We start from the raw sequence: 24,500 nt of genomic DNA, 5'->3' as shown, positions 1-24,500 counted from the left end.
GAATAATCTACCAATCAGGAGCCACAACCAATCAGGTCACTATTCTGCATATATAAAAAAAAGAAATGTGGATGGTTTGAATGTAATGATACTACCATTACTCTGAAACAGAGATTACTAGCAAATCTTGTAAATACTTATTGAATATTCTTAAAACGAAAATTTAATAACTAATCTGTACATGAACATTAAAAAAAAAAACTTCAACCTCAAGCCTATGAACTGTTACAATACACCAGCAGGTATCTAACTGCCCCAAGATTCTGCAACAAGTAAAGGGACAATTGAATACCACTAAAATGTGAATGAATGTGAATGAAATAAACAGTAAGAATACGCCAACAGGTATCTAACTGCCCCAAAATTCTGCAACATGCAAACTGTTAAATACCACTAAATTCAAACAAGAAATATACAGTTAGAATACACCTACAGGTATCTGCAACAAACCGACAGATAGAAAAATACCACTAACATGGAGAAAGAAATAAACAAATATAATACACCAACTACTATCTAATTGCAATACTACCACCACTTCCAAATCAAAGCCATACACCTATTCAATTCCTCCTACTGAAATAAATATATTGAACCACAACGTAGAATTTTGTTTTTTACCGAGCATGGATTTTTTTCCCACAGACCCTATGATTTAATAAACTAACACAGGAACTGAGCAAATTGCACAGTACACTGGTTGAACTATAGTACTTCTAAAGTACTAACTATGAGGGTCAACAAAATACAGAAATGTCCATTATGCAATGCAATAGCTCATTATGAATTACCTACACTAACATATGGGGCCCTATTACGAGAATCCCGCTAAAATTGGAGTCATTACCGGCATGGAGAAAGTAGCAGGTCCGTGCTCCCTTGACGCCGCTAATAGCGGCTGATTACGAGTGCGCGAGCACGTGTGAAACCCCATGTCGGTAATGGCCGTACCGCAATGCCGCTAAAGGCCCTGCAACCCCGCAATATCGGCATCATGGGACCCGCCGATACCGCCTTTGCCAAGGAGCAACCCCTTAATAACGACCCGGTAATAACATCATGGTAATACCGGGCTCATTATACTGGACCGGGAAGTATCGTCATCGCATCAGAACGGGAAATGCACCGGCGGCCATCATTAAAAACACAATCCATTGCCAACCTCCCAATCCGGCAGTGATACAGAGGAGAGAGCAGTGCCATACCACCCAGCATGTCGAAGGCTACCCGCAAAACCACCCCGCCTGCGCAAGAAGCGCTTCTCTGATGAGGAGCTAAACATGCTGGCACACACCTTTGGAGCCAATGCCGAAGAGGTTTTTGCTAATAACCTCAAAAGGGAGGTCTAGCTGAGGAAGAAAGAATACTGGGAGGAGGTTGCACTCAAGGTGTCAGCGGTTGGCACCAACCCCGCACAGTCAAAGACTGTTAAAAAAGATGGGACGACCTCTATCTCAGGGTCCGGAACATCCTGTCCAGCAATCGCAGGGAGGCCATGTCCACAGGCGGGGGTGCCCACTCACCAGTGAAACTGATGCGCTGGGAAGAAACCTGCAGCATGATCATCCAAATGGAGTGAATAAAGGGCTTTGGCAAAATGGAGGCAGGTGCCGCGACATCGGGAGATGGAGGTGAGTGACCCTGCAAACCCCAGTAGGCCATACCATGACATAGTACAACTGATGTGAAAGTGAGCCATGCCAAGGCAATGCATGGCACATCATACACACATATACAGATCCATGTCCAGATGGAGGCCCAAACCCTGCCACAATGACATGCATGCTGTGTGCCAATCCCATTACCAACAGTGCATGTCATACATCACAAAAACCTCAATACAATGGCATGCCACCTGGTACGCATCAGTGCCGAATGGAGACACCACGGCTCATGCCAATATGCCCCCCCTTGAAACTACCCTGTGTGACACACCTATAAGATTGCAATGCATGAGAAATTATATACTGTGCAGCACCAACTCATGCATCTTGCATGTAACACCATCACTAATGCCCTGCATCTCTTCTTCGTCCACAGACACTGATGCTGAAGGTGAAAGTCAGGACCCTGCCCCAAGGCCATCTACAACCAGGGCCAGACCACATGGCACTGGCCCTTCCAATTCCGGGGCAGCACCGCGGCCCACAGTGCAACCCAGGGCACGTGCACAGGCCAGGCAGGCACATGAGGAAACCACAGCAGCAGACGAGACTGCGACTACTGAGCTGCCAACAACAGCTGAAGGGGAGGCTGATGGCACCCAGTCCGCTGCCACAAGTTCAGTGGGTGAGGCAGCAGCCACAGCCCCACTCAGTGATGTGGATGTGGAAGCAGAGGAGTACGTGGACCTTGATGGAACTATCCATGTGTAATGTCCCCACACCCCAAGCCCCCCGCGCACCCCCAACACACGACTCAGGGCACACTGACCAGCCCCAAGCTGGATTCTGCAGTTCAACTGTACAGTCCATATCTCACAACCACCCCAGCTGCCAGCCCTGCAATGGCCCACCCAGCCTTAGCACCCTCTACCTCCACAGCCCCCACTGACATAGAGGCACATCTGTCAAGGGTAGAGGCCCATCAGGACTCGATGATCAAGCTGGTGCGCCAATATGTGGCTGGCGGTGAGGAAACAGGCAGAGAGATCCGTGAGGCCAATGCTGGGACCATTGCAGCCATAAATTCTAGTGCAGTCATGATCCGTGACAGTTTGGGGGCTGTCATGCAGGTCCTAACCAGCATGCTCCAACACATGCAGCGCCAACAACCTGCACCGGCGGTGCAAATCCCATCCGCATCCAGCCCATCGTCCACACCTGCAAGCTCCACTCCCTCCAGCCCTGTGCGGATGACGAGGTGCAGTGCTAGGCAGACCGAAATGCTGCCCCCGACACAAAAAAAATGGAAATAGTGTGGGATGACAATGGGTGAGGGGGGAGGTGGTGTTGGGGGTATAGAGGGATTTAAGGGGGTGTTCATTGATGGGTATGGGGTGTTTATTGGGGATATGGGGTGTTTGGGTGTTTTGGGGGGAGGGCAGAGGGCGTGTGAGTGGTGGAGGTGGGAAGCACTTTTTGTAAATATTCTTAATACACCTGCTGTGTTCAAAATCATTTAATGCCTGGACATTGTTCATTTTTTGTGTGTCCATTCAATTCACAGCAGAAGCACAGTGCTGAACTTCCCACACACCCTGTGTCCATGTCTACACGGTCCCAGTGCTCAGTGTAGCACTGACACATAACCATCAACGTCCCTGTGGTTCAGAAGTAATTGCCAATCAGTGATTGGCATACAGCACGGCCATCTTCTCCATCACGTACTGGCAGGGGTGCTGCTTCTCCTCCATCAACATCCTCATCATCCTCACACGGTGCATGCATGTCAATGTCAGGTGGCAGTGGTACATTTCTCCGGATGCACATGTTGTGCAGCATTACACAGACCATGGACATCTTTGCCACCTTATCAGGGCCATAAAGGAGTGCTCCACGAGACCTGCTTAGACAGCGGAACCGTGCCGTCAATGGGCAAAAGTTCTGCTCAATCACGACACGGGTACGGGTATGTACCCGATTGTACTCCTTTTTGTGCCTGTTCCGCGGGTTCCACACAGGGGTAAGTAGCCAAGGTTTCGAGGAATAGCCTCCATCACCTGCATGGGACCACAAAGAGGTATGTGTTAGTCAACCTGAGCAGACACCTTTAGGATTCACAGTCATGGCTTCAGCTATTTGGTGTTGACATGCACATGTACCTGTATGTATGTACACAGGTTCATTTGATGCGTTGTGTACCGCACTATAGTATGCGAGTGTGGATTGTGTTGTACAGATGATGCAGGGTGTTCTCTGGCATGCTGATGCGGATGTACTGTGGATGCGGAACAATGTCTTGCCACCCATAATTGAATGTATGCTACTCTGTACCTAATCACACTAGCGGCATTGGCACAATTGTAATCATGTTCAATCATTCATCGCTTGACATACCCATGGTGGCATGCTTGTGCGTCTTGCATGTTTTTATTGATGTACGGGATTGGTGTTAAGTATGCAATTGATGTGTCATGTTCAGGTTGGGATGTTCAGGAAAACAGTGTTTAGCTCTGAGTGCATTGTCCACTCACCACCCCAATCCCACTCAGGTGGAGTATGCATCTCCCCACCTCACAACCCCGATGCACTGCCATGGCCCAGTTAGGCAATTTACCGAGCAGCCAGGCACGTCATCCAGCATGTCGCTCCATGTGACGGGGTAGCGTGGAGTTATGCAGCACCAGGGCATCATTTGTAGATCCGGGATATTGGGCACAACAATGTTGATGATCTTGCTGGAGTCACATGGCATCTGCTTGCGATTGCGGTACACTGCCTCTATGGAATGAGGGACAACCAATTCGACATGGGGGCAGTCGAGGGCACCGACGCAATTGGGCATGTCTGCCAGTGCATGGAAGCCTACTTTAGTGTCAGCAAGCTCCTGGGCAGTCCGTGGTAGGGAAATGTGGGTGCTAGCGTACTTCAGGAGGGCATCCAGCACTTGGGTCAGCATGCGTGAAAAGAGTGGTTGTGATATACCATGCAGCTGGCCCACTGTGTGCTGGCAGGTGCCTGTGGCCAGGAAGTGGAGCACAGACACCACCTTTAGTAGCAGGGGGATGGCAGTGCATATTTCTATGAGGCTGACAATGTCATTGTGTATCATGTCCACTATGGTGGTGATGGTGGCCCGGTCCAACTGGTACATGGTGTGGATCTGCTCAGGGGTTAGACTGAATGGACTGGGTCTGATGCGAGGGATTGGTGGCTGCCTACATGGTACCACTCGCTGCACTGGTGGAACTTGCTGGGCCTGTCTCACCCTCCTCCTCCTCCTGTGTATCCTCTGTGCTGCCTGTTGTTGTAGCTGTAGTTGTTGTTGTTGTTGCTGTTGTTGCTGTAATTGTAGCAGTACAGGCATGTCCTCCAACCCCATGATTGCAACAGCTAGTGGTATCATTTTGGTGTAGGAAGGGGTGTGGTCTGTGGGTGTACTCCTTTTGTACTGGGACAGGCTCCATTGACTCCACCTGTGGTGATTATGTGCACCTGTGGCAGTTGCCTAAACTGCAGGTTGCTATTTATGGGTGGTCTGCGATGCCTGTATTGCCGCTGTCGTGCAGGCCCTAATTACCGCCTTTGGGATCCCGGTAAGTGCAGGCCTGTGTAACTTGTGATGTCCTCCTATTAGTGGCATCTCGGTATTTCCGCCCCGAAGGGGTATGCATGCCGGTAAGAAGGGGCACGGTATGGGCGGTGGTGGTATCGGCGGGTTGTCATCTCGTAATGAGGCCCATAATCTTTTCTTTTTATCACAGAGATTGAAAAAGAATGTCTGCTCCAATTACCCATGTCATGAAAGAACTGCATACAACCACAAACAGTCAAACAGTAAGTATATCATGAATGGACTCACACACACCACAGCATAACACACCCATTCAAGCAAACATCTAAGCATAGACCACAATCCAAAATGTTTGCTTCCTTTGGTATCTTTTGCTGCAGTGCTTGTTGCCAAACACTACAATCTTGACTGCATGGCCTGACTAAAACTCTACATAAAACCTCAACAAATGAAACAGTACACAAACCTTTGAAAACATATATCCCCTAAGGAGCCCACATACCACAGTCAAAATGTTTGGTAGCATGGGTGTGTTATGCTGCAGTGGCAGTGACCAGGGCCTAGAGTCTTGGGTGCACGGCCCTGCACCCAAGGCGCATTGAAACAATGTGACGCATATCACGCGTCATCCCAGCCAATCAGAGAACATGTTGTGTATCCGCGGACATGACGTAAGCCAATTATCCAATCGGTGTCCTGTCCGTGGAGCAAACAGGGAAGTGTATCTGAGGAGCGGACATCGATATCACACATTTTTTTAGGCCTACTTGTTGGTCATTTTAAAAATAACTACTGGACGGATTTTCACCAAACTTTGCAAAAAAATTCAGAGTGGGCCATATACTTTTTTTGCAGTTTGGTGAGTATAAATCCAAGGGGAACGAAGGTATAAGACGCCCAAAAAGTGTTCTTCCTATGGGTTTAGCATCTTAACCATCACTACATGACCACTACTGCAGGCCATGTAATATATTGGATTTCTGCACTTGGTAAACCATACGTGAGCAAGCAACCAGTGTTGCATTTATTTTTACTCTGTACTTTGAGACACCAAATAATTTAGAACTTTAAACTTCAAGAAGCATTCCATGAGAGTTTATTTTCTTGCACTACACAGAGATATATATATTACACAGCCACAGTAGTTATAAGTTATAAGCACTGAAGTTATAAGCCAGCATGGGTGTGATATACTGCGGTGGTTGTGGCAGAGCCTAGAGTCTTGGGTGCATGGGCAAAGGCCATGCACCCAAGACTGAAGTTATATGCACTGAAGTTATAAGCCACCATGGGTGTGGTATGTTGTGGTGATTGTGGGCAGGGCCTAGAGTCTTGGGTGCCTGGCCGAAGGCCAGGCACCCAAGACCGAAGTTATAAGTACTGAAGTTATAAGGCACCATGGGTGTGATATGGTGCAGTGGTTGTGGGTGTGATATGTTGCAGTGGTTGTGGCCAGGGCTTAGTGTCTTGGGTGCATCACCAAAGGCCACGCACCCAAGACTGAAGTTATATGCACTGAAGTTATAAGCGACCATGGGTGGCTTATAACTTCGCTCTCCCTGGATGAATTCTCACCAAACTTTGCAGAAAGTGTGATATGGGTGGGCACATATAGACAGTTAAAATGTTTGATTCTATGGGTGTGATCTATGGGTGTGATATGCTGAGGTGGTTGTGGCCAGAGTCTAGATACTTGAGTGCATGGCCCCAGGATGTAGGCAGTAGGCCATACACCCAAGACTCAAGGCCCTGGCCACAACCACCGGAGCATATCACACCCATAGACCACACCCATAGAATCGAATATCTATCAAATGTTTGAAATTTACAGTTTCTGTACTGTTTGATTTATACAGTTTGTATGTGAAGTTTTGGCTACGTCATGTCATTAAGATTGTAGAGTTTGGTAACAGGCACTGTAGTATAACCTATCCATAAAAGTGAACATTTTGTATTGTGGTGTATGGTTAGATGTTTGCTTCAATGGTTCTGTTATGCAGCAGTATTTATGTATTCTATTAGAATATACTTACTGTTTGATTTTTTGAGATTGGATATATTTTTTTCAAGAGTCTGGTAACGGAAGTACATATTCTTTGACAATTTCTGTGATAAAAGAAACGAGCATGTTAGTGTATGTATTTTATAAAGACTTATTACATTGCATAATAGACATTTCAGCTTTTTTTTCAACCCTCATATTCAGTAGTTTACAAACCAGTGTACTGTGCAATTTGCTCAGTTTCTTTGTTTGTTTTTCAAATCATTGGGTCTGTGGAAAAAAAAGTCCATGTCGGATTAAAAAAAAAACTTTTTTTGTTATGCTATAATCTGTTTGTTTGTTTTCAGTGTTCACTTGTTGTTTCTAGCTAATGTTCTATCTGTTGGCTTGTTGCAGATTTTTGGAGCAGTTAGATTCATGTTGGCATATTCTAACTGTCTATTTTCTGGTATAATTTAATGGTATTCATTTATCTGTTTGATTGTTATAGAATCGTGGGGCAGTTAGATACCTGTTGGAGTATTCTAACAGTTATAGTTTTTTAATTGAAGTTTTGTTAATGTTTAAGTACAGATTAGTTATTAAATTTTGGTTTTAAGAAGATTAAATAAGTGAGTGTAAGATTTGCTGGTAATCTCTGCTTTTGAGTAATGGTACTATCATTACATTCGACCCATCCACATTTCTTTTTTATATATGCAGTCTAGTGACCTGCATTGGTTGTGGCTCCTGCAAGGTAGATTGTACCTATTGTTGTGAAGGTTTTCTTACCAACTGATACTTGACCATGTGTGAATCCAGTCAGCTTGCAGTTGTTTTTGGTACCATTTGCATTGTAATGTAGAAGCATTAGTATTACGTATTTACTATGTGTTTGTATTAGTAAGGTGGAGCGAGTATCTGAATTGCAGGTAGTACATAATCTACCATGGTTCGCATTTTGTACAAGTTGCTGAAATGGAATGGATTCACAATTAGGTATGGATATATACACAAAGCACTCGTTAGGGATTTGTTTCTGTCACATTGTTGCAGAGAGTGCATGTATGTTTCCACATGCATGAAATTTGGAAGATTTCATTTAATGGTATGTTTTTGTTCTCCAGTACTTGTAGTAAGTACATTAGACATTCTTGTGGATCTTCTTGTGAGTTTAAAGTAAATTTCACCATTCCAGCACAGTAGTCCAATTCTTGCCGTATTCCATGAACGCTATACGTGTTGTCAGGATTGTTTGTTGCGTTTCTATGAAGGACTAACATTTGCAAACACAATTGGTCTGTACTGTGTAAGTATATGTTGCCAACAATTGGTGGCAATTGAAATAGAATATTCATTGCTACATTTGTGTAGCCACGTACACCAGATATATTTGAAAATTTGAATGGACCAGGTAGTTCTGTGTCCAACTCATTTTTTCGGAGTATGTTTTGCTTCTTTGAAGAAGTACCTGAGTTACTTTGAGTAATAGGTTCTTCTTTAGTTGTGGTAATTGATGAAGTATTAGCTTCTTTTACTCTCTTTGGAGGATTTGCAGTGAGATCATGTTGCATTTCTGTCTGAATTAGTTTTCTTTTACAAGGTTTTCCTTTTTGTGGAACAGGATATGTTTTTAGATGGGGGTATATAGTGAACGTAGTCTATTCTATTCTAAAATGCAAGGAATATCAGCGTTTACTTTACTTGCATCAAAGTTGATTAGAAATAGACTGTTAAGTGTACGTAAGCGTGCTAGTTCTACGTAGCTCATGCCTTCTTTAAAGACTGTGTTACCAATATCTATCAATGCTTTGTCTAGGGTAAGACCTTGTGATCTATGAATGGTGACTGCATATGCTAGAGTTAGATAAAAGTGTTCTCTGCGTACATACATGTTGTTGAAGAGAAGGAATCGAGCTGCTGAGCGCCCTATCCTTTTTACTTCTGAAAGTTTTTCAAAGAGAATATTGACAAACTGAATGTTGTTGTCATGTGGGTATATTTGAAAGCCTACAACTGTACCCAGTGCTCCATTAACTAGTCCTTGCTCCACGTCAAGGTTCCGTTTATTACTCTACAGTTTAACAATAATTTTAATATTTTCTCCAAACCAGCTGGAGATAACATTTTCTAAGGTATTTAGTCTTGTTGTGGCTTGTTGACACATGGGTAGTGTCATACCATGTACGTCCAGTTTGTCTGTGGAGCAAATTTCAATTATTGGTTGCATTTCTTTTTTCAACATTGGTTCATTGAATTTTGAACAGCTTGCAAGAGTTGGTATTAAGGACATACAATTGACATGTTTGTGCACTAATTGTTCCATAACATCAGTAGCACATGAGTGCATGGATGTGCCGGGTTTTTAATATTGCTTGTGCTTCTTGAGATAGTACACCAACTCTAATACTTTTTAAAATGTTGGCGTAAGTGAGGTCTGCAGATCTGTGCATGTTTTCAGTTAAATCTCTTTATTGGTAATGTTGCCAAAGGTTGACATTTCCTATGCTGACCACAGTTTTACGGCAGAGTTTGTGTTCTAAGGTTTTAAAAATAGGTTCACCTTTCACTGGTGTCAATATAAGAAGATCTCTGAAAAAAAATAATGTGTTTTCCTCCAAAGAGCTTTTCGTAGTTTGTTTTAAGTACTTCTTGCAATCTGAGGTGAATCAAAGCCAACATTCGGTTGGAGACCGTGCTCACTTCATCTATTAGTAGAATTTTCATTTGTTTTAACACTTTGTGTAGTTCCATTGCAGCTTCTGTAGAAAGTTTGTAATAGTCTAATTTGTTTTGGTGTTCTACTGGAAGGAGTAGTAATCGGTGTAAAGTGACACCACTTATGTTGTAGGCAGCTAAACCTGTGCGGGAAGTTACAACAGCTGACAGTTTATTGTTTGTCAATTGTTGAAGGATTTTGCTGATGATTTTGCTTAAGAATGTTTTGCCTGAATCAGCTTGACCACTGACGTATAGTAGTATAGGTTTGTAATTTTGGCAGGTATATTCTTTGTTTTCATGTTGTACACCATGTGCAATTTCTTTTGTTACTTCTTCGAAAAAAGGTGTGCTGCTCTTTGCTCGGTTTTGATTGTAGTACAGTTAAGTCTTCTGTATCTTCTTCATAGTGACACATGGTGTTTTCTACTTCTGTCATTGCTAATTCTGCCTCATTTGCTATTAGTGGCTGTCCCAGTGGTTCTTGGCTTCCTGTTACAGAAGATTGACTACTGTCAGGAGTGTCCTTATCCAGTTGGGCCTGGAGTTCTTCTTTGTGTTGCTGTCATTGTGCAACATTGTTTTGTACTGCGTAAAGTTTAAATCAGTGATCGTGCTTTCATTTGCTTTGAAAGCGTCTTCATAAGAGTCAATGTTATCTAGTATCTCTTCTTCTTTTCTCCATGGTTTAAAAAGTTGTAGCAGGGACATGTAATATAGTTATTTTTTTGAGGAGTTTTTAATGACAATTTGATATGATTAATTAGGCTTCGTTTAGTAAGTTTTACTAAGCTGCCTTCACAAACTGTCACTCTATATATACCTTTTTTTCATCAGGTTTTATATTATTTGTGTGTGCAAAGTTTGGGGCTATGTGGTATAGACACATGGTTTCCAAAGTGCTATTCCTGTTTGGATAGTATGTGTCTAGTAAATTGTTTTTCAAAATGTTTTGGCTGTTGGGATCAGTTTTGGCTAATGTTTCTATGTCCTCATATGATTTGAGAACTATTTTTAGATTTAGCAGGACCAAGACTTAGCCATACTATATTTTCAGATTTTCCATACAAAGCAGCACCGGTTAAATGATCTGCAGCTTCATAGTAGCCACATTCTCTATGAGAGAGCATTTTTATGCCTAAACTGTACAATTTCTGAGATGGTGTTTTGTCTGATGATAGGTCATTCCAGAGGTCTTGAATCTCTGTTTTTTCTGCTTTTGTTAAGTAGGCTGTAACATGTCATGCAAGTGCAGTGGAATTGTCTGCAATGTGGTGCACATCTATGTATGCATTCCATAAGAGGGCAATGATTGCATTGTAATGATTGATATATTTGGATTCTTATGTTCTTTTTTATGTAAAACGTGTTCTTAGGGGATTTACATTTAACACTATGTCTAACTGAAGACATGAAGTGTTCACTTCACCTGTTTCTGAAACTGGTCTAGGGCATTTGGTGTAGTATTTCCCTTTGTTTTTTTATTTGGGACGACAATATTTGCCACATTTTTGTCTTGAAATTTTACAATTTGTGCATGAAGATCACTATTTGTTGCTTTTGATGTAATTTCACAAGTGACATATTTTTCGATAAACTGTAAAACAGTCGAATCACTGTCTTGACCAAATTTAGGAGCATCTTTAATCCATAAAAGCATATGGATATGTGGTGTTCCTCTGGCTTGGTATTCTTTTCTCCAAAAGAAGTGTTGCACTTCTCCGAGGGGAGGAACAGTTTTATTACAAATAAAGTGTAGCATAGCAATGAAACAATGGTGGAAATATCTTGAAACATTAACAGGATCTAGAGAGCAAAGTTCTCCAGGTGCTAGTATATCTATGTTTGTTTTGTTTTTGTTTGATTTGTGTAGGAAACCATGTAAATCTTCCCATGCATATTCTGCACAACTTAAAATAACAAACCAAGTGGGGGAGCCAAGGTTTCTTATCATACAACGTACATCTCTGTGATGTCGGAACCAGTACTCTTTCGTACCACACATGTTAGCAAACAGATTTGTAATGCTTGATTGCAAAACCTCATCTTTTTCTTGCACTTTTTGTATTAAATGCTTAGCTGTCATATTTTGAAAGTGGGTTCCTGATTTCAATACGTGTGCAACTCCGTAATATAGAGTTGCGAGTTCACTTTCAAAGAGTAGGTGAAATATTTATTCCACATTTTGTCTAAATCTAGGATCTTCAAAATACATTAATAATGAGCGGTATTCTGAAGCTGTTATCTGAGTGGGTCTATCATCATACCTTCCTCCTTTGCCAGTAGGAAAGAGTAGAGGAAAAGCACATGCGTCTATACTTTTTTCCCATATGCTCATTGGTGATCCTTTGGTTTGTCGCATTTGGTACGTTTCTAGTGCATCATCTATGGTGTCATTAGAGTGTAATGGATGAATTGTATAATGGTCTAAAATATTGGATACTGTAGCAGGATCTAGAAGTTTAAATTGACCAGTTTCTGGTGACTCTTGAATTATTTCAGTTGTTTCCCTTAAGTTTTCTTCAATATTTATTTCTTTGTATTATTCATTATTGTCTTTTAGATATTGCAAGGCTTGTCTACATTTTTGTAAGTCCATGAGTTGTTGCCAAATTTCTTAGTCTTTTGTTGGTACACCATTTACTAAGGCAATTTAAGACTACTCTATTGGACGTTGCACTCCTAAAGTGTGCACATTTTCTTTCAGATCTAATGGTAAATAAACGACTTTGCCATAAATGCCTTTCACCAATTCAGAGGAAGGTAATTTTGCTGTTTTTGGTTGAAGGCTTATTATTGCACTGTTTAAATTATGATGCTCTCATATAAATTGAATTGTTGCAGGGGTTTTGGTAGTGGGAATAATTCCAAGTTATTTGTGATAGCACGTGAAGGAGTTTGGTTGTTGTCAAGTTTTGTAGTGCAGTAACTGCAAAGTATTAAGGGGTCAGTTATTTCGTATTTTTTTTCTGCTAGCAGGTAGAGAGCTAATTCAAACCATTTGGAATCTTCATTGTCTTCTATTTTGTATGCTACATCTACAGTTTTTGTGTTACTTTTGTAAAAGGTTCTGAGGCAACACACACACACACACACACATGGTTTGGTACTTCAGCGGATGTGCTTTTAAATTTTAGTATTTCATTTTTGTATGTGTGTAGTAGAAGGTTGCCATGTGCAGAATTGTTGCTAGTCTGTTGTAAAGCTATTGCATTTTGTAAGTGGTTTTCACTCCCAAAATATTTTCTCTGGAAACGGTCGATTTCTTCTTGTGTGTCTTTGGGTGTACAATGTAGAAGAGTCTTTTTTTAAATTGGCTAGTTCTAAAGCAGGACTTTTAGCATAGTACCGTTTATAGACTAGATTTCTTATAGTTGAATGATGAGCTGATATCATTTTAATATGATGGAAGGTGCTTTTGCAAATAGGTCCTGAAATGCAGGCTAATGAATGTCCTTTTAGTCCTGTGAATTTGCACACTGGACAGGTATCCATATTTTGCAGCACTTTCATTTTAATTTTGTTGTTGCCTTTCACATACTTATTGAGGAACTGGCGTAAAGATTTGAAAGATTTCTTGGGAATGCTACACATTGACGTGCATGGCCATATGTATACTGGACGTTCTGGTTCAGTCGAATGGAGAGGTAGTCCTGTGTTTTCTGGGGATATTTTTGTAAGCAGTATTTCTTGTTCCATTGTGGTATTATTATTTTTTTTTAACCTTGTCCACTGCTATGGATGGCAATTGTGTTTGTTTGATTTTGTTTGTATGCTTCTCCATTAAAATATTGTTCTGTGCTCGTGGTGTGACTCCATTCACCTTCACAGATATTTAAGAAGTTTTTTTTGTTGACATTCTGTTTATTGAGAAGCTTTTTGTTTAATTTAGTAGTTAGTTTTGTTAGTGCTTTCATTCTGTTTAACACTAAAATGAATAACTTTCTTTTGAGAAGGATTGCACTGTCTATTAAAGCGTCTAAGATTAATTTTCTACTGTGGGTTTGAAGGGTTGTTCATAATTTGTCTCCTTTTTTTATAAGATTCTGAAGGACTCTGTGGTGGAATATTTTTGCTAAAATAGTTTTTTTGGTATGGTTACTTGCTATTAAATCAAGATCTACAGGAGCAGTTTTAGCATTAGTGGTAGCAGAATTCTTGTTAAGCATTTTTTGTTTCGTTTTACATTTTGATAGAGGAGGCAAAGTTTCTGTACTAGAAGCTTGTTTTCTTTCGCTAAATGACTGTATTAGCTGTTTTGTTTGAACATTTTGTATAAAATCTGGTAGAGATGGATGCTTATTTTGGACACTTTTATTTTCATTTGCTCTAATTCTGCGTTGCTTTCTACGGACTTGCTTTTTGGTAGGCATTCTTTGGGGTCTGTTGAAAAAAAAAGAAGGTATGGGTTGGGCCGTTTTGCAATGTATGTGTGCTGTGTGCATGAGTGTCTGAGTATGATGGGAAAGATGTATGTGGTGGTGTGTGATTGTGCATTGGGCAGTTACAATGAGTTGAGAAGGCTATTCTTCTATTTGTGTGTTACTAAACTGTGGTTCAGATGAGAATAGAAAGTGAGCTAGTGGTGAGGAGAAGCATTAATCTAAAAGTAATGGTATACAATTAAAACAGTTCTTTGTTTTGTAGTACTAACATTCTAAGGGTTGTGTATGTTATTTGTGTTCCAGAAAAACAGGGATTTGTGTGCCATTCTGCCTGCTAATCTCTGTTTAATAAATGGGAATTGTGGGCAGACTGGTTCACAAATCGCTGTTTTTTTTGTGCGCAAATTACATAAATGAACCACACAGTGCCTTTGAGGAACAGTAAGAATATTAAGGTAGTATTGTACTTACTCTTTTTTTTGTGGAATGAGCAGGTTTCTCGGATATGTTGTTTGTAGTTCAGATGCTGCTGATTTTCAGGAGAGTGGTCTTCACTGCAATTGTAAAAGAAAGAAGTTAGTAATTTTGTGTGTTTATAGCGCTGATGAAATGTAGACGTTGATATTTATTTTGGTAGTATTCTTGTTTCATATCTGAACATAGTGTATGCATGCATTTCATTTGACTATGTGCAGCCTTTATATTTTATTTACAATATTTTAGTTCAACATGTTTTGCAAATGAGTAGAATTTTTAGTGCATGAAATTCACTTGGCTTTTAAAGCTGTGTTGTAGATAGCAGACCTGTTTGGAAGTGACAGTTGATTATAGTAGATGGGAAAAATGTCAATAAATTCATTTTATAGGTAAACATGCCAACAATCGGGAGCCCCTGAGAGGGAGATTTCTCCACAGCAATCGGCAACATTTATTTTTCTCATAGGATTGCTTTGGGATTAGCATTAATTTAGGCGGGAGACAGTAAAAAATGGTGTGATTTTTCGATGAAAAATTGGGAGTCTCGCATCTAAATCAGGAGGGTTGGCATGTATGTATAGGTTAATCGGGAGATAGTAAAAAAGAGTGAGATTTTTCAATGAAATTGCGCTTAACTCAGGAGCGTTGGCATGTATGTATGGGCTATGCAGGTTTAGTGGCATTACTCTGTTTATATGGATTCATAAGAGTTCTACATGTACTCTGAATAAAATATGAATACTTGTAGTTTGTAATCATGCATGTGGATATACATGGAGCTGTAAGTAGAAATCTTCGAGACTTGTACAGTAGATTTAATAATAGGTGCTTTCCAATGATATGAGACTCACAGTGATCAACAGTACATTTGAAGTGCAGAACTCTGATGATGGAGTTAGATGTAGAGGTCTTGGATGTGATTGGTGGATGGTTGTGTGACTGCTTAGCTGTATCCAATGAGGGAATGGCACTGAGAGTGATGTGGAAAGGGTAGAAGGGCTGGCTAAGAGTTACGTGCCGCACGGACACCGCGGCTATCTGTGGGTAGGGCGTGCCACATCCAGGGTTTTCCAGCAAAATATGGAAAGGGGACTATAGGAATCAGCCAATCAGATGTTGACATTGTGGATTTATGTAGAAAGAGAGTGTGTGTAGTGAAGATGGCAGAGGTGGATAAAGTCAGGGGGTTGGTGCTTGGAGATATGTTTGTTCATGGTTTACAGCAGTATTCTCAATGCAGGCATGTAGCAAACAATTTCGATGTTAAAGGAGTGTCCGGGATGTCCATAGTCAAACAAAATGGAGGTGTCCTAAGGACTCTATCCCTGTCTCTACAGTCTGCAGAACATCTACGCACATGTGCACCACACCCGTAACTCCTGTGAACATTGTGCCTGTCCGTAACTGTCCGTCTCACTTATGTCACACTTTTAATTAGTTTCAGGACCCGAACACTGTCCGTAGAACACCCGCGCGCATGCACTCGACCGTTCCTGTGCATTTGGTGTCCTGCGGACACCTGTTTTCTTAGCAGACGTGTTCTCGACATCATCAAGTGACCGCACCCATGCTGAGTGTGTGTCCTAATTTGCGGACACTGTCCGGTTCCCCAACATTTTAAAAGAACTTATTCAGACAATCCAAATTATTTCACAGTAAAAATTCACCATTGCACATGTCCCAGACAATGACCGTGGCTTTCCACATACTTTTTGTAACTTTTTGAACCTTTTTCGGTGTTCGATCTGTTTGTGAAGCGCAACCCTCCACCCCTATAAAAGGCCACACCCCAGAGCTGATCTTCATTGTACTTCTGGCTATTGCAGATTGGCTTTTGCTGCCTTTGCTGCTCTTGCTGAGACTATCTCATCAACCTTGATGGCATTCATGGCTGCTGTTGCTACATCTGCCCCAGCACCACTCCAAACCCTCCACCACCACCACCTCCCTAAGAGCCTGCAGAGGGGAACACGTGTGAGGATGTAGAGAACGAGGATGAAGAGGATGAGGAGAATGAGGTCGAGGAACTCCCTACTACCAGCACTCGCTGGGGAGTCTTGGGTGTGGCGGTTGTTTACCGTTCATGGTAACGTACCAAAAGCACGTGAGAACAAGGTCACCTGTAACCAGTGCAACATGGTGCTGAGTCGTGGGAGACGTGGTTCATACAGCTTTGGTACGACATCCATGAAGCGACACCTAACATCGTTCCACAGTGCGGACATTCGCAAGGTTGTACCTTGTGATAAACATAGTAGGTTGAGTTCCTCTACAGCATCCTCCGTTTCCGCTCCTCTCACCACAAGAGACACTCCTGTGGGAGAGCGCCTCCCTTCAGCTGCTTCACAGGCCATTCGCAATGCTGTTGACCCTTACCTTTCGAGGGTCACAATATAGTGTATGTACTGCGATGCAGTACTGTGCAGGGGGGAGAGTCTTCGAAGTGTTTTTGAGACTACGGTCACGGAACACCAGAAGACCTGCTACCTACCTAAGGCCCATACAACATCTTCCTCTCTCCACCTGCGCTTTCTTATCCCCGTGGTTGATGGCCCTTCCTTACCCTCCTTTCAACTTCTCTCATAGTGTGTCGTGTGTAAAAAACCCCAAAAAATATAGAAGAACAAAAATCCAAAAAAAGGCTCTTTTCAGAGCCGCCTTTCACAGTTTAAAAATAGAAGTGGCAAAAAAACAGTGCAGGGCCCTGTGCATTTTTTGGAAGTCTGCAGACAGTCCTAGGACATATACAGTTTTAGGATGCTGCCCTAGAAAAACCAATGCACTTTTCTTGGGTAACAAGTGGTGGCTCTGAATAGAGCCTTTTGGTGGTGTTTTTGTATGTTTCAAAAACTTTAAATCATCAACATCTACTGCAAAATAGATGACTATAATTCCAAAAAAGGTTGCAATGCATTTTGCACATTTCTCAGAAAAATTTGATTGCCGGCATAAGTAAGATGGACTCCATCTCTGTGAAAAATGTATGTGCTACGAAACATAATATTTTCATTGTGAAAAGAGGACATTCCAACATCTCTTAGAAAGGAACAAACAGCCTTATTGACATTGCGCCTCGCTTTCTCCATTTGTGGACCAAATAAAGAAGAATGCAGCCACAATTGTCTTTGTGCAATATGAGAAAAAATTACTTGGGAATTTTGAAACATGTCATGACCTTCTCAAGTCCTTCTTTCATTGCAAATTGCAAAGAAATTCCAGACACATGTCCTAAACTGTTGCCTCCACAATGAATTATAATTATGTCTGGATGATGCTCTGTCTCTAAAGTAGCACAGAGAGGTACCAAGTCCAGCCACTTCATTCCACGCACTCCATGCCAGTGCACTTCCACATGAGGAAATCCAAGATCTGCAGCTAATCCACAGCGTTCTGCATGCACCTCCAACCAATGTATCCATGAGTCTCCCAAAATCCGGATAATCTGTTTTCGGAAACACACAGCCATAGCTATCTGTTCTTCTCTCAGGAAAAAGACGTTCTGACAAAATCTCTCCTTACACAACACACCCAGTAAACTTTAGTTACCAATCCATACCTCCGCTAGTTCTCATTTGCATGCCTCTCCACCCTGGAATCCCCATATGTAATACGCGCTGTCCGCAGACTACCGCCATGTCCGCAGACATATAGAAAATCTGAGCTTGCTGAATGTACATTTAAATAGTGTGCCCCATTTCCCCTTTGAGGTGGGCTCTGAAAAGAGCCATTTTTTTTTATTTTTTTGCAAATGCCTGACAGACATCTGTTATTTTGTATTTTTTGGGGGTTTCCTTCTTCTTACTTCACAACTAAAATCTTCACATAACCTTCTCCAAAGCAACCCTTACATTGCAAAACAGCATGGCAGTTCCCAAAAAAGATAAATATATGCCATCTTCTTCAAAATAAACCGCATTTCTCGAATCAATATTCTCATTATTAGAGAAAAATATACCACCTCTAAGCCTGAAAGCACACATGCCTCGATTGATTGCACATTTAGCAATGTTTTGCTGAGGACAAAAAACAGAACTATTGTCCCATATTGCCCTAGGTAGTAATCCAGAAAAACATACTTTCGCATTTGGAAGGATGTTCATTACTGCTTGAACCAACTGTTCCAAATCTGCCAACAAAGTAGGGGCACTGACGCAGCCCAAATGGAAATCACCATAGTGCAAAATTACCAGATGGGGACTGTTCATCCTGCGCATATCTTCACAAACTTGCAGAATTCCCTCTACATTGCAATCAGGCACAGCGCTCCACACCACCTCCATTACTTGAACATCGAAATTGTTTGCCACATGTCTGCATTTAGCATACTGCTGTAAACCATGGACAAACATATCTCCGAGCACCAACACCCTGACTTTCTCCACCTCTGCCATCTTCACTACACACACTTTCTTTCTACACAAATCCATAGACCTGCATAGCCTATACATACATGCCAACCCTCCCGATTTAAGCGCGAGACTCCCGATTTATCCTTGAAAAAGTTGCACTATTTTTTAAAGTCTTCCGCATAACCTATACATACATGCCAACCCTCCCTATTCAGGCATGAGACTCCTGATTTTTCATTGAAAAATCACACTATTTTCTACTTTCTCCCGCCTAAATTAATGCCAATCCAATGCAATCCTATGGGAAAAATAAATGTTCCCGATTGCTGGAGTGAAATCTCCCTCTCAGGTGCTCGCGATTGTTGGTATGTCTACCTATAAAATGAACTTATTGAAATGTATCCAATCTACTATAATCAACTGTCACTTCCAAAGCTGTCTGCTATCTAAAACACACCTTTAAAAAACCAAGTGAATTTCATGCACTTAAAACTCTACTCATTTGCAAAGCATGTTGAACTAACATATTGTAAATAAAATATAAAGGGTGCACATAGTCAAATGAAATGCAAGCATACACTATGTTCAGATATCAAACAAGAATACTACCACAAAAACATAAAAATCAATGTCTACATTAACATCACTGCTATAAACACACAAAATGACTAACTTCTTTCTTTTACAATTGCAGTGAAGAACACTCTCCTGAAAATCAGCAGCATCTGAACTACAAACAACATATCTGAATGAACCTGCTCATTCCACAAAAAAAGAGTAAGTACAATACTATCTTATTCTTACTGTTCCTCAACACACTGTATGATTCATTCATGTAATTTGTGCACCAAAAAAAACAGCAATATCTGAACCATTCTGCCCACAAATCCCCATTTATTAAACAGAGATTAGCAGGCAGAATGGCACACCAATCCCCGTTTTTTTTGGAACACAAATAACATTCTCAACCCTTAGAATGTTAGTACTACAAAACAAAGAACTGTTTTAATTTTATACCATTAGTTTTACTGTTAATGCTACTCCTCAGCACTGGCTCATTTTCTACTCTCATCTGAACCGCAGTTTAGTAACACCAAATAGAAGAATAGCCCTCCCAACTAATTGTAACTGCCCAATGCACAATCACACACCACCACATATATCTTTCCCATCATACTCAGGCACTCATGCACACACACACATACATACATTGCAGAACAGCCCAATTCATACCTTCTTTTTTTCAACACACCCCAAAGAATGCCTACCAAAAAGCAAGTCCATAGAAAGCAATGCAGAAATAAAGCAAATGAAAATAAAAGTCTCCAAAATAAGCATCCATCTCTACCAGAGTTTGTACAAAACGTTCAAACAAAACAGCTAATACAGTCCTTTAGCGAAACAAAACAAGGTTCCTGTACAGAAACTTTGCATTCTCTATCAAAATGTAAAACGAAACATAAAATGCTTAACAAGAATTCGGCTACCACTATTGCTAAAACTGCTCCTATAAATCTTGACATACTAGCAAGTACCCATACCAAAAAAAAGTATTTTAGCAAAAATATTCCACCACATAGTCCTTCAGAAGCTTATAAAAACAGGAGACAAATCATGCACAACCCTTCAAACCTACCGTAGAAAATTAATCTTAGAAGCTTTAATAGAAAGTGCAATCCTTCTCAAAAGAAAGTTATTCATTTTAGTGTTAAACAGAATGAAAGCACTAACAAAACGAACTACTAAAAAAACAATTACTTCTCAATAAACGGAATGTCAACAAAAATAACTTCTTAAATATCTGTGGAGGTGAATGGAGTCACACTACAAGCACAGAACCATAGTTTAATGAAGAAGCATACAAATAAAACCAAACAAACACAATTGCCATACATGGCAGTGAACAAGGTTATGAAAAGCTTAATAATACCATAATGGAACAAGAAATACTGCTCAGAAAAATATCCCCAGAAAACTCTCCATTCGACTGAACCAGAACGTCCAGTATACAAATAAATGGCCATGCCGTCAATGTGTAACATTCCCAAAAAAATCTTTCAAATCTTTACGCCAGCTCCTCAATCAGTATGTGAAAGGCAAAGACAAAATAAAAATGAAAGTGCTGCAAAATATGGATACCTGTCCAGTGCGCAAATACACAGGACTACAAGGACATTCATTAGCCTGCATTTCAGCACCTATTTGCAAAAGCACCTTCCATCATATCAAAATGATATCGACAAATCATTCAACTATAAGAAATCTAGTCTATAAACTGTACTATGCTAAAAATCCTGCTTTAGCGCTAGCCAATTTAAATAACACTCTTCTACATGCTACACCCAAAGACCTACTCGAAGAAATCGACCATATCCAGAAAAAATATTTTGTAAGTGAAAGCCACTTACAAAATGCAATAGCTTTACAACAGACTAGCAACAATTCTGCACATGGCAACCTTCTACTACACACACACACAAAAGAAATACTAAAATGTAAAAGTACATCCGCTGAAGTACCAAACCATGTGTGTGTGTGTGTGTGCTGCTGCAGAACTTTTTATGAAAGTAACACAAAAACTATAGACATAACATACAAAATAGAAGAACAATGAAGATTCCAAATGGTTTGAATTAGCTCTCTACCTTATAGCAGAAAGTAAATACGAAATAACTGACCACTTAATACTTTGCGGTTACTGCACTACAAAACTTGACAGCAACCAAACTCCTTCACGTGCTATCACAAATAACTTGGAATTATTCCCACTACCAAAACCCCTGCAACAACTCAGTTCATATGAGAGCATCATAATTCAAACAGTGCACCCATTTCAAGCAGTAATACGCCTTCAACCAAAACCAGCAAAATTGACTCCCTCTGAATTGGTGAAAGGCATTTGTGGCAAGGCAGTTTATTTACCATTAGATCTGAAAGAAAATGTGCACACTCTGGAAGTGCAATGTCCAATAGAGCAATCTTTCATTGTCTTAGTAAATGGTGTACCAACAAAAGACTGAAAAATTTGGCAACAACTTGTAGACTTACATAAAGTTAGGCAAGCCTTGCAATATCTAAAAGACGACAATGAATACTACAAAGAAATACATATTGAAGAAAACTTAAGGGAAACAACTGAAATAATTCAAGAGTCACCAAAACTGGTCAATTTGAACTTCTAGATCCTGCTACAGTATCCAATATTTTAGACTATTATACAATTAATCCATTACACCATAGATGATGCACTTGACACGTACCAAATGGGACAAACCAAAGGATCACAAATCAGCATATGGGAAAAAAGTATAGAAGCATGCGCTTTTCCTCTACTCTTGCCTACTGGCAAAGTAGGAAGGTACAATGATAGACCCACTCAGATAACAGCATCATAATACCGCTTGTTACGAATGTTTTCTGAACATCCCAGATTTAGACAAAATGTAGAATACGTATTCCACCTACTCTTTGAAAGAGAACTAGCAACTATATATTACAGAGTTGCACACATATTGAAATCAGGAACCCACTTTCAAAATATGTCAGCTACGCAATTAATACAAAAAGTGCAAGGAAAAGATGAGGTTTTACAATCAAGCATTACAAATCTGTTAGCAAACATGCATGGTACGAAAGAGTACTGGTTCCGACATCACAGAGATGTACGTAGTATGATAAGAAACCTTGGCCCACCCACTTGGTTTGTTACATTAAGTTGTGCAGAATATGCAGGGGAAGATTTACATGATATTCTACGCATACCAAGCAAACATGCATGGTACGAAAGAGTACTGGTTCCAACATCACGGAGATGTACGTAGTATGATAAGAAACCTTGGCCCACCCACTTGGTTTGTTACATTAAGTTGTGCAGAATATGCAGGGGAAGATTTACATGATATTCTACGCATACCAAACAAAAACAAAACAAACATAGATATACTAACACCTGGAGAACTTTGCTCTGTAGATACCCGTTAATGTTTCAAGATATTTGCATCATCGTTTCATTGCTATGCTGCACTTTATTTGTAAACATGTTTGTGTGCAACACTTCTTTTGGAGAAAAGAATACCAAGCCAGAGGAGCACCATATAACCACATGCTTTTATGGATTAAAGATGCACCTAAATTTGATCAAGACAGTGATTCCACTGTTTTACAGTTTATCGGAAAATATGTCACTTGTGAAATTCCATCAAAAGCAACAAAGAGTGATGTTCATGCACAAATTGTACAATTTCAAAGACACAAATGTGGCAAGTATTGTCGTCGCAAATATAAAAACAAAGGGAAATACTACACCAAATGCCACTTTGGTTTACCTAGACCAGTTAAAGAAACAGGTGAAGTGAACAACTTCATGTCTTCAGTTAGACATAGTGTTAAAGGAAAATCATCCAAGAACACATATTACATAAAAAGAACAGAAGCATCAAAGTATATCAATGATTACAATGCAATCATTGCCCTCTTATGGAATGCAAACATAGATGTGCAGTACATTGCAGACAATTCCACTGCAGTTGCACGATATGTTACAGCTTACTTAACAAAAGTAGAAAAAACAGAGCTTCAAGACCCCTGGAATGACCTATCATCAGACAAAACACTATCTCAGAAATTGTACAGCTTAGGCATAAAAATGCTCTCTCATAGAGAATGTGGCTCCTATGAAGCTGCAGATCGTTTAACCGCTACTGCTTTTTATGGAAAATCTGAAAATATAGTATGGCTAACAAGAGTTCTCAAATCATATGAGGACATAGAAACAATAACCAAACATGATCCCAACAGCCAATACATTTTGAAAAACAATTTACTAAACACACCGTACCCAAACAGGAGTACCACTTTGGAAACCATGTGTCTATACCACATAGCCCAAAACTTCACATACAAAAATAATATAAAACCCGATGAAAATAAAGGTAGATATAGAGTGACAGATTGTGAAGGCAGCTTAGTGAAACTTACCAAACAAAGCTTAATTAATCATTTCAAATTGTCATTAAAAACTCCTCAACAGAAAGAACTATATTACATGTCCCTGCTACAACGTTTTAAACCATGGAGAAAAGAAGAAGAGATACTAGAAAACTATGACTCCTATGAAGACGCTTTCAAAGCAAATGAAAGCACTATCATGAACTTTATGCAGTACAAAACAATGTTGCACAATGAACAGCAACACAAAGAAGAACTCCAGGCCCAACTAGATAAGGAGACTCCCGACAGTAGTCAACCTTCTGTAACAGGAAGTCAAGAACCACAGAATTAGCTATGACAGAAGTAGAGACCACCATGTGTAACTATGATGAAGATACAGAAGAATTAACTGTACTACAATCAAAACTGAACAAAGAGCAGCACACCATTTTTCAAGAAGTAACAAAAGAAATTGCACATGGTGTA

Source organism: Ambystoma mexicanum, chromosome 12 (assembly GCF_040938575.1).
Source record: "Ambystoma mexicanum isolate Mex_15411 chromosome 12, UKY_AmexF1_1, whole genome shotgun sequence".
Classification (NCBI taxonomy): domain Eukaryota; kingdom Metazoa; phylum Chordata; class Amphibia; order Caudata; family Ambystomatidae; genus Ambystoma; species Ambystoma mexicanum.
Note: the sequence above shows the minus strand (reverse complement) of the source record.